The sequence below is a fragment of the Halyomorpha halys genome, unplaced genomic scaffold (genome assembly GCF_000696795.3).
Source record: "Halyomorpha halys isolate HHAL.00 unplaced genomic scaffold, Hhal_1.1 Scaffold1239.1, whole genome shotgun sequence".
NCBI lineage: Eukaryota > Metazoa > Arthropoda > Insecta > Hemiptera > Pentatomidae > Halyomorpha > Halyomorpha halys.
The window spans coordinates 149,307-159,001 of record NW_027112118.1 but is presented as its reverse complement, the minus strand read 5'-3'; the positions used below and the strand labels follow the sequence as shown (position 1 = coordinate 159,001).

Sequence of the window (9,695 nt, the reverse complement as noted above, 5' to 3'; positions counted from 1 at the left end):
TAATTGTCTGACAATTAATGTCCATTAAACGAAGATGACGGATTCTAGCATTTACCTTGTACTTTTTCATTTTATATAGTTAATTTAACGACAGATATTACAATTTGCATCTTTCTTGGACAACAAGTAATAGTTACAATTGAGCATGTAAAAATGAGATAAAAGTGAAATAGTAGTTAATTAAACTAAAATATAGGAATCGTAATAAAGTAAAAAAATTCTAAGGACCAGAGTTCGAATACGGCTGTGGTAGGTAATCATTTTCTGTTTCAATGTGACGAGTCTGCATTACTAAAGGTAAAATAAATAAATAAAACAGTTCGAAGATACATAAATAAAAATAATCTTTTATACAAGATAACAATAAACAATTTTAAGATGTAACTGTTTCTTATTTTAATAAAATAATTTATTTAATAATATTTTTTCAATAACTAATTAATTATAATCAATAAAATGTAATGATAATTGACACGCTTTTCACATCATAATATCATGATCGAATTTAAATATTTACTCCAAATTTAGTGGTTAAAAAATCAATCAAAACTTTTTTTATTTTTTAACTTCTTCACTGTCAAAACCAATTTATTTATTTTTTTAAATCATCCAATCACTGTGAATAATGTGATTTTTTTACAATTTCAATCACTTTTATTCAACATCATTTCACTTCTAATAATAGGTTGATGTTTGTAATAAGGAAGGAATTTAAGGTGGATTAAAATATTATTAAAGGAATTTATTGTGGTAATAATATTTGGCAGATAATGATAAACATCACTGAGATAAATAAAATCTCTAGCAATAAGTTGAAACAGATAAAAAAAAGTCAAAATAGGTGGATAAAAAGATAATAAACCTAAGTTTACTCTAAGCATTATTTATAAATTATCTCCACTACATCACTTCACATTCGAAGCCTAATGTGCGAAATTATTCAAGAAAACAGATAGATTTTCCATTTTTATAAATTCTTATACTTTATCCTTTGTCGTTTGTTTATAGCAAGCTAAAAAACGAAAAAAAAAAAACGCTTCGTACGTAATGCTAACTATATCGCACAATCTGCATGGCAACACGTAACTCGAATTAGTTAACATAACAATATTTTTTAATTAAATTTATATATTAAAACCAAACATAGACGTTAAATTTGTTGAAATACTTTATAAGTGTTCTTTATAAGCTTAAAGTAATTTCTTATTGTATAAACTTAAATATTCTCAACACTTTTATTTTTCACCAGTCCAACGTTTCGGCCATTTTAGCCATCCTCAAGGACATCTTCAATATAATTTCTTCCACACATTAATTTAAAGTTTCTTTTGCAGGCTATTCTGCCCAGGTCATTTTCTTTATTATAGGTTAAAAGCCTATTTTTTTAAAATTTAAAATCATTAATATTTAATTTTTCTTATATACGATTATCCACAATCAATGCTCTACCATATAACAGGTATAAATATAAATGGTTTGTTATATGGTAGTGTATTGATTGTGGATAATCTTATATAAGAAAAATTAAATATTAATGATTTTAAATTTTTAAAAAATAGGCTTTTAACCTATAATAAAGAAAATGACCTGGGCAGAATAGCCTGCAAAAGAAACTTTAAATTAATGTGTGGAAGAAATTATATTGAAGATGTCCTTGAGGATGGCTAAAATGGCCGAAACGTTGGACTGGTGAAAAATAAAAGTGTTGAGACAAAAATGGATGCAAATTTTTGATTTATTTAATAAATCATTACCTTGTCTCAAGAAATTGAAATAATATAATTAAATATTCTGTCATATTTACAAAATACATTCTTAATTTATTTATTCGTAAAATTAATATTTGATGTATGAATATAAAATTTTAAATATAATTAATGAATTATTAGAAAAGACAGTTTCTGTCCCCTTTGGGAAAGATAACTTTGTATTATAGCTTTTTAACATTAACAAGATGAATACACTCGATTTTCTTTCAAAATACAGATCTAATTTACTGGTAGAATAACTTCACAAAAGCGATCTGCTATATAAAAAAACACAAAAAAAAAATAACAACACACAATGAATAAATTAAACTGATTTAATCAGTTTCTGGGAAGTATAATCAGTTGACTTTGAGCAATGAAACAACCTTGATTAAACGCCCTTGCCTGGCGAACGTTTCCAATTACTGATAAGCCATTTGCTATCATGAGTCAAGGGTAAGTACCTGTTTTATTATTATTATTTTATATATTATATTATTCATGAAAAGACATTTTACACGGTAAAATTATTAGATAGGACCATAGCCCGTACGGATCAAGCGAGGTAAATCGAACTTAATTCTGACTTTTAGATTAAGTTCGATTTACACAGAGCTTTTCGTTTCTCTTTCCTACAGCTTATATAAAGTATTTATCTCTGTTTCCAAATAGTTCCTTTTTAATTATTTCGACTTTGTGGTATTTCATGTAAACGGAACATAAGTGGTATAGAAATGAAACGGAACATGAACGGTAAAAAACAGAAACAATACGTAATGAAAACGAGAACAATATTATTAGACTTGCTAATAAAAGAAAATACTTAGTGTAAATTTCATTTTCCCTCAAAAAGTATCTCTGTTGGGCAAACTGTCTATAAGCACACTTTGGCACAAATATTATGGATTTTTTTCCCCCAAAAAGTTCAACTTCTATGTAATTTACTCTTTAAATTATTTTCTTACGTACTGCACGCCAAATCAAATTTTTATGCAACGCAATTTTAATTAATATTTTTTTCTTACCTCCTGGACCAAAGAAAGGCATTTACAAATATATATATATACATATACCGGCTATTTCATTTTCTTGTTTTGCCGGGATGGCATTATAAGAATGGTCGGCGGGTCCGCTGAAGGCGGTGTCAACAATGATTGCATATGTTTGCTTGGATGCTCACTAGGAATAGGGAGGGGCTATTCCTGTTTGTGATGACTTCAGCTGCAGAGCCAGAAGTCCCTCCCAAGGCGAGGACGTCGACCAAGGGGACATGCTTTGCCACCTCCCAGGTCTTGGTGGAGGGGCGATCTCACGGAATAGAGGGTTGGCACAGGCTTTCAGCCCATCAAAGAATTTGATGTGCCTACGGCCTATGAATTCCGGCACAGACGGGAGTTGGAGCTCCTCACATATTGAAGTTCCTCTGACTATTCACCTCAGGACGGAGTCTGGAAACTCTGAAGTTTGGAGAGCGTAGTCCCTATTAGTATTTCAAATCCGTCAATATAGGATATCCGGACAATCGGGATCCAGATTGGCGGGACTCGACTGTATTTATTTTCAATATATCAATACTTAAGATTTAGCAAACACACCTAGTATGTTATTCATAGACACTTTAGGATAGAGGGAGAATGTTAATAATCCCGAATATACTCTGTTTTTTGTTTCTAACACGTTTCAGTTTTTTTAAGTGCATGTTTGATTGCATTACGGTCTATTACTGTCCAGTGTATTCGACCCCTTTGTCATATTTTTCCTATTGCCCTCCTCTATTATTACCTTTGATTCTAGATATAGTGACTTATGTTCTTATATTTTTTTTCAAACATCTCCTGTCCATTTGGCAGATTATCTTGTAGGTTGCTACACTATTATAATCAGTTAGGGGAGATCGCGGTTTCATTTCTTGGGACTACCAAGATATAAAAGTCAACTCACCCAGGCCAGAACCAAACCAGCACCGCTGCAGTTTCGAGGTTACTAAGATGACGCATTAACACATTCACATACAACGGCCTTTGAGTTAAAATGAATCAAGTAAGTTGTCTGCAAACAGGATTTCAGTATGTTAGCAGTAAGGCAAATGCTAGTACATAAAAAGAAGTAACCTGATATAGTCGTAATATACTAACAGTCGTTATTTTTAATTATAAATAAATACATTAAGGGAAGATGGTCCGGGTGCGCTCAAAAGAACTCAAACAGTAATTAAACTATTTATTTTGAGCCAACGATTGGCCCCACTTTTTAGGGCATCAAAAAGTCTAAAATAGATACAAAAAACTAAAATAATGTAACACAGCAAGAAAATAGATAACATGAAATAAAATTAAACAAAGTTATGGCGAAATATGATTTAAAATATGTGAAAATTTATATAAAAATTAACTAAGTAAATAAAAAAAAGTAAGATGTACAATGAAAAGTTACAATTAGTGAAAACAAAAAATACAGAAAAAAAATACATTACACACTAAAATACGGAAAATAAAAATAAAATAAAGGTCAAGAAAATAAAGAAAACTTCACAGTGAACAATAAAGGTAAGCACAAGAATAAGCTAAAGGTGGATGCGAAGGTATAGGAGTGGGGAATTGGAGGTTAACAAAAATTACAAAAAGGTAGAATGAACGAGAATTACAAAAAGAAATTAGACAATTTATGGAAACAGAAATAATAATTAATAAAAAGGTAGATAAAAAAGAAATATTAAAATACAGTATACCCTTAAAGATGGAAAATAAGAATAAAATAAAGGTGAAGAAAAAACAGAAAATCAAGAACAAAATTAGGACACCCACCTTACTGAATGAAGTAAGCACAAGAATAAGCTAAAGGTGGATGCGAAGTATCAATAAAGGATAGGAGTGGGGAATTGGAGGTTAACAAATACGCTATATTTGAAAACAAAAAAATTAAAATATGTACCGCTACAATCCATGAAGGACTATGGGTGCAGTACTTTGTAAGGAAGTACTGTTATAGACCAATGGTTGTGCATGGAAGTGATTTGGTCGGAATCGACTGCCAGATTTTTACCCAATTAAGGGTACCCAATTTAAGAGTCTGGGTGGACTCCAGGAGGGCTCCAGAACCCACAGGGTTGACTCACGGCTACAGAGTAACAAAAAACAATTTTTTGCCCAGCCGGATTTGAACCGATTTGAAGGTCCTTTGGAGTTAGTAGCATCGCGCCTTATTATGTTGCCACCGCGCTCCCTCATTTGAAAACAAAAAGATATAAAATGTGAAAAATGAAGTAAAGATAATATTAGGAAATTTAAGAAAATATTAAGAGGCACCTATATGATAAAGTGTAGATATTATATAAGGTGGAGATTTTATATAAAATTACATATAGATAAAATACAAAAATGAAATAAAATCAAAAGGATGGATACAATAAATATAATATAGATAAAAGTACATTATCATTCAATTGGAGGTGAAATAATCTTTGAATTAGGGTCGACAGAATTCAGAACACTAGCGTTTCATACTATGTAACTATCGTCAGCTGATAGTTACATTGTGCGAGATCAGCAGGAATCAGATACGCATATCAACCAATGTTGACGGGGTTATGCAACCGGCACTACTGCAGTCCTTTCATTATCATTCGCCCCTCGTACGTTAGGCGGCAGACGATAAAATACCATCGTGAAGGTCAAGGAAGCCCTGATTAGAGCTGCGGTTCGGTGTCATATTAAAAAACTACGTGGTTAAGGGATGATAGCACTTTATAATAGTATCTCCGCGTCTTATCTATGCTAGAAAAACAATTCGGATCATGTTTTCAGTCACAGTTTAAACGGATATGTTATTCACTGAGCACGATTCATTGTTCTAAACGGGCATGGAAGAAATTCTTCCAAATTAATCGAGTGTAAGATTATCGAGGATTCGGGTCTTTCCTGCACACCGAACTAGTTCAAGGTGGCTTTATCTGTATTAGGAAGCCAAAAACCTCCATAAATTCAGCATATTTATAGCTCCATAAATATTTTGCTTTTCCGATTCGACTTAAACCCCTTGAAAAGATCTTGACCATTAAACCTTTAATCAACCTGCCATTGATCAGATTTCTTTATTATATAAAATGGATCAATTTCCATCTTTACAAGCGATTTACTAGGAATTCTCATACAAGACTGAAACTTTAAGACATTCTGCGTGGACTCCGATTATTTCTCTTACAATAATTCATTAACAAACGCTCCAACCTCCAACAACAAGTTCATTTACATTAGTACGATCAGGCCTATTTGGACTTATGGAATTGAGCTCTAGAGCTCCACTAAACCAAATTCCTCCCGACTCAAATCCTTACAATAAAAAATCCTTAATACTGCTTATTATGTCATAAATAAAATTGTTTATATTTATTTATAAGTCTTCAATACTCTAATGGTTGCATATTTAGCCTAATGTAGTTACTTCTCCTTTAATTCACATTTTCTTGCCCCCACAATCCCACTAGTAAACAGTAAATATTCATCTCTATTTATTCCCAACACTCTGATACGTTCGGAAAGAAATTGGCAACGGAACTTTCTAAATTTGAATAATCATTAAAGTGCTACAATGGGTAGTTCCTAAAGAAGTTGTTATCTTGGTTTACAACTCTTACTTCACATTTACTTATTGTATTGTAAGATTGAAATTATAAGAATCATCATCCTCTCTTAGCTCGAATACTTTTTCGCTCCCAGAACTTATTTTACAGATCTCTATCCTATTTTTTTTTATAAAAACTGTTTACATATTTTCTTTCAATTATAATAACTTCAGACTATAGGGAAACTGATTACTTATTTCTTATTATAATTATGATCTTATTGTGTTTTGATTTTCCGTTTATTCTTTCATTTATATTTATTAATATTTTATTTTCATGATATCTATTAAAATTTATTAGTTCTAAAATTTTTTAATTATTAATTGATAATTTTTTAATTATTTCAGTTATTAACTGCTTCATTTATCATCATTTCTCATTTTTTGTAATAGGTATTCGTCCCAAAAAGAGGATTTCTAAAACGAAACAAAAAAAAACAAACTATTTTTTATATAAATCTTCATAATTAATCTAATTATGATACTTAATACTTAATATTCAATACTTGACTTTCAAAACAAGGGAGAGGCTATTGTAATCATGAGATTTTGAAAAAGGAATTTCGTTGGTCCCGATTTTCTTTACTGAATTTTGGAAATTTTAGTTGAACTTGATGTCCAAGATAAGAGAAAAATTGTATAAATCTGATGATTTTGTGAAAAATAAAACAAACAAAAAATAAATAAATAAGAAAATACAGAGACATCACGAACTCGATTCTTTGATTTAAACCCGCTGTAATTGTTTTTAACTTTACACGAAATATTTCTTGCTTTCTCTTACGCGAATTATTACGCATTTTAAGTATTGTAACTGAGTCTCTTCATCGTAAAGATGACAATTTAAGCAACAACTAACAATAATTATATTAATGACAGTCATATAAATTACAGGTTCTCGAAGCTTACAGAAGCAATAATTTTAATAAACGTGATGTAAAAGAAAATATAATCGTGACATTTTTATTTATTCAATAGAACTTAGTAAAGTGTTAGTTGAAAATTTGAATCTAATTTTATTTGAAATAAATAAAGCATTGAAGATCATTTTCCATACTACATTGAAAAATACACAGCAGTATTAATGAACAAAAATAACAATAAAATAGTGTATTGAAAGTAAACAAAAAACAAGTTGGTCCAATGGTCGCCGAGAATGGGCAAGCTTATCTTGTTGCACATATTATTTCAGAGACGAATATAGCAATGGTTTCGTAATCTGAAAACGAATCTCCACTTGACAGCGCTTAGTTCATACTAAACAAGTATTGCTATATTCAAACATTAAATAACAATATACGAGAGAAAAAATGTATCCAGCGACACTAAGAGGCACGATATAATAATAACAATATTTTAGAACCATTAAAACAAGATCTTGCAGCTTATCCATGGATATATGGAAATATTTGGATGGAGGGAGCCAGGGGTCGATCCATTGTTTCGCTTCTAGAAAATAATATTTATCATGAAAAAATAAAATTTAATTTTATCGTATAACAACATCCACTTATGACTTTCCTTGATTATTATAAATATTTTGTTAATTGTGGACCCCTGGGCATTGTGGATCTGTAGTTCATTGTGCATGAAATTAAGTGCTGTAGTCAACATTAGATTAGAGAACTTACAGGAATGAACAATCTTTAGGCAGAGGAACGGCAGACAACTTGTAAGGGATGTGAAGAGTTGAAGTCCTGTAACGTGTCATTACTGCGGATTAGCTAAAAGAAAACTAGGATTGGTTCAAAGTTTTTGATTGGTTTCTTAATATGTATAAACTTGACAAAAAGTAGTGCATTCTAACATCTTATGAAACTGTCGATATTAGCACTTGGACAGCCTAGGGAAAAGAACTATGCAACCCAAAGTAACCTTTCTTTTCAGGTTTCTAAAAATTAAATAAATTCAACAAACATTAAACTTCCCTTCCCACGAAGTGTTTGAACTAGCATCCTCTTTTGTGTCTCGACATCGTCAAATCGCGCGAAGTGCCCGGCCCACCAAAGTCTCACGAACCTGACAGAGGTTCTTTCTTCTTCTCCATTCGCCGCCTTGTATAACAGGACCAAAAATTCTTCTTAGGATTCCTCTCTCGAACATGAGAAGTTTATTCTCACCCCTTTTACTACATGCTCAGGCTTCTGAGTAAAGAAAAACGTCTTCATAAAAATATCTTGGTATGGAGCAGCTTCCGAAATTCAAAGATGCCAAGGAAACCATAAGGAAGAAGAATTCAAGAAATTTGTCAAAAAGCTCTTATAGTGTTTTAAGAACCTTGGTATTAGCGCATAATTTATTCCATATAACCATTTGGAGTGCTAAAACAGAACGATTCTGAAAATCATTTCGTTCCCACTTTCTAGTCTTGACTGCATGAAGAATGGTCTTATTAGCTTATAAAGACGTCCTGCGTAGAAGATACAACATAAGGCACAAGTCATGAGCAGTTGTCCACCAGTAAGTACACTTGACCAAGATTATGTATCACTAAACTTTTAGTACAAGAGCCCATGAGGAGAAAAAAGACAGTTATCTCACCCTAATTTTTGATTACTTTAATGAAAACTATGTATAATTAATAGTCAAAATTGATGGGTCTGCCAAGTATAGCCACCTGCCAAGGTAGGGGGAATAAAAAATGGCGGCTGTTTCAAAGCGATAGAAAAAACTAATTTTTCATTTGGAGCTCTATATCATAAAAAGTAGAAACAGCACAAGAAAATCTAAGAGAACGTCATTTAAAGAAGATTAAATTTTCTAAAATATGAGCCCTTATAGAGTTATTTACGTTAAAAAGTTTTAGAGATATAGCTTTTTAAAAAGCAACATTTCATAAAAATGTTGTATGGGACGTACTAAAAGATCAGTTGTTAGTGAATTTAAACTACTAATCCTACAAAGATAAACATGATTAACTATTTTGTAGTAAATTTAACTATCTTTAATTTGAACGCTGGCTGACATCAGTGCGTCCAATGGTTTCTGAAATAAAGTTATTCATAAATCAAATTTATTGTCCGAACAACTATAAATCAATTTATTTCAGCAAATATCATGAAAACTACTATTCCTACGAAGGTAAAGTTCATAAAATTCTTTATAGTCTATTAAACTAGCTTTAATTCAAGTAGTGCTAATAGACATCTGTACGTCACATAGTTCCTGAGATATAGATTTCTCAAAATAAATTAACTAACTACTAATCTTTCAGTAGATTTTAAAGAAATTTTGCTTTTTAACTATTGGCCGTAAATAGCTCTTTTAGGGCTAATATTTCAGCAAATTTACTCTTCTTTAAATAATGTTCTCTTAGTTTTTCTAGTG

General features: G+C 31.1%; 1 protein-coding gene across 1 annotated transcript in view; it reads right to left on the bottom strand.

Moving 5' to 3' along the window:
• The window catches only part of dnc (phosphodiesterase dunce), a 104,895-nt gene that overhangs the window by 77,247 nt on the left and 17,953 nt on the right, over positions 1-9,695 (bottom strand). The gene's annotated exons all lie outside the window — the stretch shown is intronic.